Genomic DNA, 6247 nt, shown 5'->3' with positions numbered 1-6247 from the left:
TTCCCTTCCTACAAACAAATGTTTTTCCTTCCCTTCCTACAAACAAACTCGGTTCTCCTTCCCTTCCTACAAACAAACTGGGTTTCCTTCCTTCCTTATAAACAAACTGGGTTCCTTCCTTCCTTCGCTACAAACAAACTGGGTTTCCTTCCCTTCCTATAAACAAACTGGGTTCCTTCCTTCCGTTCCTACAAACAAACTGGGTTTCCTTCCTTCCCTTCATAAAACAAACTGGGTGTTCTTCCTTCCCTTCCTACAAACAAACTGGTTTCCGTTCCCTTCCTATAAGCAAACGGGTTCCTTCCTTCCCTTCCTTACAAACAACTGGGTGTTCCTGTTCCCTTCTTACAAAACAAAACTGGTTTCCTTCCTTCCTTCCTACAAACAAAACTGGGTTTCCTTCCTTCCTTCCTACAAAAACTGGGTTCCTTCCTCCCTCCTACAAACAAACTGGGTTTCCTTCCTTCCTTCCTACAAACAAAACTGGGTTTCCTTCCTTTCCTTCCTACAAAACAAACTGGGTTTCCTTCCTTCCCTTCCTACAAACAAACTGGGTTTCCTTCCTTCCCTTCCTACAAACAAACTGGGTTTCCTTCCCTTCCTACAAACAAACTGGGTTCCTTCCCTTCCTACGTACAGTGGGCATTATTATCATAACACAAAGGAGAAAGGACAGACTAGCTGCCGTATCCAAAGACATACATTACCGTTCAAAAGTTTGGGGTCACTTAGAAATGTCCTTGTTTTTTAAAGAAAAACACTTTTCGTCCATTTAAAATAACATCAAATTGATCAGAAATACAGTGTAGACATTATTGTAGCTGGAAACGGCTGATTTAAAAGAAATATGGAATATTTACATAGATGTACAGATGCCCATTATCAGCAACCATCACTCCTGTTTTCCAATGGCACGTTGTGTTAGCTAATCCAAGTTTATCATTTTAAAAGGCTAATTGATCATTAGAAAACCCTTTTACAATTATGTTAGCACAGCTTAAAAATGTTGTCCTGATTTAAAGAAGCAATAAAACTGGCCTATAGACTAGTTGAGTATCTGGAGCATCAGCGTTTGTGGGTTCGATTACAGGCTCAAAATGGCTAGAAACAAAGCACTTACTTCTGAAACTCGTCAGTCTATTCTTGTTCTGAGAAATGAAGGCTATTCCATGTGAGAAATTGTCAAGAAACTGAAGATCTCATACAATGCTGTGCACTACTCCCTTCACAGAACCGCGCAAACTGTCTCTAACCAGAATAGAAAGAGGAGTGGGAGTCCCCGGAGCACAACTGAGATGCTGGACTTCTAGGCAGAGTTCCTCTGTCAAGTGTCTGTGTTCTTTTGCCCATCTTAATCTTTTATTTTTATTGGCCAGGCTGAGATATGGCTTTTTCTTTGCAATCCTGGAGTCGCCTTTTCACTGTTGATGTTGAGACTGGTGTTTTGCGGGTACTATTTAATAAAGCTGCCAGTTGAGGACTTGTGAGGCGTCTTTCTCAAGTTAGACACCAATGTACTTGTCCTCTTGCTCAGTTGTGCTCCGGGGACTCCCACTCCTCTTTCTATTCTGGTTAGAGACAGTTTGCGCGGTTCTGTGAAGGGAGTAGTGCACAGCATTGTATGAGATCTTCAGTTTCTTGACAATTTCTCACATGGAATAGCCTTCATTTCTCAGAACAAGAATATACTGACGAGTTTCAGAAGAAAGTGCTTTGTTTCTAGCCATTTTGAGCCTGTAATCAAACCCACAAATGCTGATGCTCCAGATACTCAACTAGTCTAAAGAAGGCCAGTTTTATTGCTTCTTTAATCAGAACAATAGTTTTCAGCTGTGCTAACATAATTGTAAAAGGGTTTTCTAATGATCAATTTGCCATTTAAAATGATAAAGTTGGATTAGCTAACACAACGTGCCATTGTAACACAGGAGTGATGGTTGCTGATAATGGGCCTCTGTACGCCTATGTAGATATTCCATWAAAAAATCTGCCGTTTCCAGCTACAATAGTAATTTACAACATTAACAATGTCTACACTGTATTTCTGATCAATTGGATGTTATTTTAATGGACCAAAAAAATTTGCTTTTCTTTAAAAAAAACAAGGACATTTCTCAGTGACCCCAAACGTTTGAACGGTAGAGTAGTTTCATTCAGGCAGAGGGGAAGGAGAAAGACAGACTGTGACAAAGAGATAGAAAAGACTGKCTTCTTTTTTGGGGGGGAGGGGGCTGACACAGCAGTGACCATTTTCTTTGTTTGCTTCTATGGCAACTGGAGTCGAGGGAGGAGGGACCTTTTAATAACAAACCTCAAAAAACCAACAAGCTGCTCTCTTTGAAGACTTTCTTGACAGGTTTGAATAAAAAMAWTWWTTWWAAAGGGACCTAAACACAATATGCTGGAAAACACTGATCTGAAAAACTATTACGTAACAGATTTTGTGAGATATATATTTTTCTTTAAAATGGCAAATATTCTCTGGTGGTGTCATATGATTGATGTCATGTTAATGTGTATCTGTCTATTATATTACACCATGATCCTCATCAYATTGTTTTACTGGTGATTTTGAAGACATTACTCTATGGTCATGCCAGGTTTGCTATTTATGAGAAGATGAAACATTAAGCAAAGGCATGATAGCTGGCACAGTTGATCGTCTTGTATTTTTTAATATATATAAAATAAAATAAATCTGTCAGAGTAGTCAGCAAATCAAATCAAATCAAGTTTATTTTATATAGCCCTTCGTACATCAGCTGATATCTCGAAGTGCTGTACAGAAACCCAGCCTAAAACCCCAAACAGCAAGCAATGCAGGTGTAGAAGCACGGCGGCTAGGAAAAACTCCCTAGAAAGGCCAAAACCTAGGAAGAAACCTAGAGAGGAACCAGGCTATGAGGGGTGGCCAGTCCTCTTCTGGCTGTGCCGGGTGGAGATTATAACAGAACATGGCCAAGATGTTCAAATGTTTATAAATGACCAGCATGGTCAAATAATAATCAGGAGTACTCCATCAGAGTTATTATCTCCCCTGTAGCGAAGCCTCAACACCAAACCAAATCACAAACCATGTTAGGGTTTGTTAAAGTGCCTATAGGTTACCGCCCACAATGCAACAGTCACATTACGACTTAGAGAAAGAGGACTCCAGGACCCAAAAGCACATTTATAGCATGTGCAGTGCCATTGAGGAAGTTCGCTATTTTAAAGTAGTCAACTGGGTGGGACTTCCTATGCAAACATTGACTTTATTACTGTTTAAACAGCACACTCCATGTGGCAGTATGCACCCTTTCAGTTTGTTTACCAACTCATAGACGTAGAAGAAGAAAATGTACTATTTCAAAATGGAGATGGCCTCGATGGCGACATAATGTCACAGACAGATACAATGTTGCGTCCTCTAAATATCTCTATGCATTATGAAAGAAAAGAGTGGTTAAATCCCAAATCACCCCCTTTCCCCCTCGCCCCTTCCACCTCCTCCATTTTGAACACGTGTCCCAAAGCTGAGGGAGTGAAAATGATCGATGGTGTAGGGGCTAATTAGCCTGCAACGCTACCCGGCTTCATAGCAAGGTGGAATCCMATAAGGCACTGTGTTATTTTTGAGTTTGCGCAATTTCACACAAAAGAATGGAGAGGCGTACTTAATTATATGGCATGTGCATTTGTTTATGTCTGATGTTGAGACTTGACACATGTAAATCRATCTTTAACTGTTCCAGAGGTTTATATTTCGTAGACGACAGGGGATTCGTTCATTTTAATTTCATGCTCATTTTATTATTTACAAGTGGGAACATGAATTGCATCATTCAAATCACTAGTGTGTCCCGAAGTTGATGCGTTTATTGATCCCCCGTCGCCACTCTGGAAGTCAGCAACACGTGACAACAGAGGGGCCTCCGAGTTCTATAGGGTTCTATAGGTGTTCTATAGATTTCTACTTGGGGTTCTATTTCGAGTTCTATTAGAGGTTCCAATAGGAGTTATATATGGTTCTATTTTGGGGTTCTATTTAGAGTTCTATTAGGAGTTCTATCGAGTTCTATTTGGGGTTCTGTTTGGGGTTCTATTTAAAGTTATATTTTGAGTTCTATAGGGTTCTATTTGGAGTTCTATAGGTGTTCTATAGGGGTTTATTGTTGTTGGAGGTTTATTGATCCCCCGTCGCCACTCTCTGGAAGTCAGCAACACGTGACAACAGAGGGGCCTTCGAGGGCGTTGTTGGGGGTGAGGCTGTGGTTCACCGGGTCTCAGACGCTTCGTGGTGACTTCATCCTGCCCTCCTATCGTCTTACCCATCATCTTGGAATTCCAAGAGCACTCTGGGCTTCCACACACTGCACTCTTTCATTCCTCCCTCCTTACCTTTTCTCCTCTCTATCATCTGAAAAAAAAGAGAGAGATCAAGTTTAGAACAGGTTTGTAGATGCCATCAGTGGGTGCAGCTTTCACAAACAGGAGAGTTAGCACCATCACGACTTACGGCATCATTTGCTAATACCTATATAATCGGCACTACTTTTAAGCCAGAGCCCATGGGAAACTAATATCGGGAATAGGGTTGCATTTGGGACACAGGTAAGCTTTTGGGAATGGGAATAGCCCTTAGCATTAGTGGGTGACATGGGAATAGCCCTTAGCATTAGTGGTGAATTGGGAATAGCCTTAGCATTAGTGGTGAATGGGAAGCTTAGCCCATTCTAGCATTAAGTGGTGACATGGGAATAGCCTTAGCATTAGTGGTGAATGGGAATAACCCCTTCAGCATTAAGTGGTCAATGGGGAATTGGCCCTTAGATTAGTGGTGAATGGGAATAGCCCTGGTAGCAATTAGTGGTGAATGGGAATAAACCCTTAGCAATGTAGTGGTGAATGGGGAAATATGCCCTTAGCATTAGTGGTGAAATGGGAAATAGCGCCTTAGCATTAGTGGTGAAAGTGGGGAATATCCCTTAAGCATTAGTGGGTGAAATGGAATAGCCGCTTAGCATTAGTGGGTGAATGGGAAATGGCCCTTAGCATTAGGTGGTGAATGGGAATAGTCCTTAAGGCTATTCGTGGTGAAGTGGGAATACGCTCCTTATCATTAGTCGGTGAAGTGGGAATATCCCTTAGCATTAGTGGTGAATAGGGAATAGCCCTTAGCATTAGTGGTGAATGGGAAATCTCCGCTTAGCATTCAGTGTGAATGGGAATGAGCCCTGTAGCATTAGTGGTGAATGGGAATAAGCCCTTAGCATTAGTGTGAAATTGGGAGATAGCCCTTAGCATTAAAAGTGGTGAATGGGAATAGCCCTTACCATTAAGTGGTGAATGGGAATAGCCTTAGCACATCTAGTGGGTGCAAGGGAATACCCTTTACATTAGTGGTAAAGTGGGAATTGCCCTCTAGCATTAGTGGTGAAATGGGAATAGCCCTGTAGCACTTAGTGGTGAATGGGAATAACCCTTAGCATTATTGGTGAATGGGAATAATCCCTTAGCAATTAGTGGTGAATGGGGAAATAGCCCTTTTAGCCTTAGTGGTGAATGGGAAATCCGCTTAGCATTAGTGGTTGAATGGGAATAGCGCCTTTAGCATTAAAGTGGGAATGGGAAGGCCCTTCAGCATCTAGTGGTGAACTGGGACATATCCTTAGCCATTAGTGGTGAAATGGGGAAATAGGCCTTAGCATTAGTGGTGAATGGAATATCCTTAGCCATTAAGTGGTGAATGGGAATAGCCCTTAGCATTAGTGGTGACATGGAATATCCGCTTCGCATTAGTGGTGAATGGGAATGCCCTTAGCAAGATTTAGTGGTGAATGGGAATAGCCCATAGCATCTAGTGGTGAATGGGAATGATCCCTTAGCCATTAGTGGTCGAATGGGAAATTGCCCTTACGAGCAAATTAGTGGTGGAAATGGGAATAGCCGCATAGCATTAGTGGTGAATAGGGAATAAACCTAGCATTAGTGGTGAATGGGTTATATATCCCTTAGGCATTACGTGGAATGGGAATAGCCCTTAGCATTAGTGGTGAATGCGGAATAGCGCCATAAGCATTTTAGTGGTGAATGGGAAAATAGCCCTAGCATTAGTGGTGACATGGGAATTGGCCCTTTTTAGCATTAGTGGGTGAATGGGAATAGCCCTAGCATTCAGTGGGTGAAATGGGAATAGCCCTTAGCATAGTGGTGAAATGGGAATAGCCCTTAGCATTAATGGTGGAATGGGGAATAGCCCTTAGCA

The sequence above is a fragment of the Salvelinus sp. IW2-2015 genome, unplaced genomic scaffold (assembly GCF_002910315.2).
Source record: "Salvelinus sp. IW2-2015 unplaced genomic scaffold, ASM291031v2 Un_scaffold3018, whole genome shotgun sequence".
In the NCBI taxonomy this organism is placed as follows: Eukaryota; Metazoa; Chordata; class Actinopteri; order Salmoniformes; family Salmonidae; genus Salvelinus; species Salvelinus sp. IW2-2015.
This window is presented reverse-complemented; position numbering follows the sequence as displayed.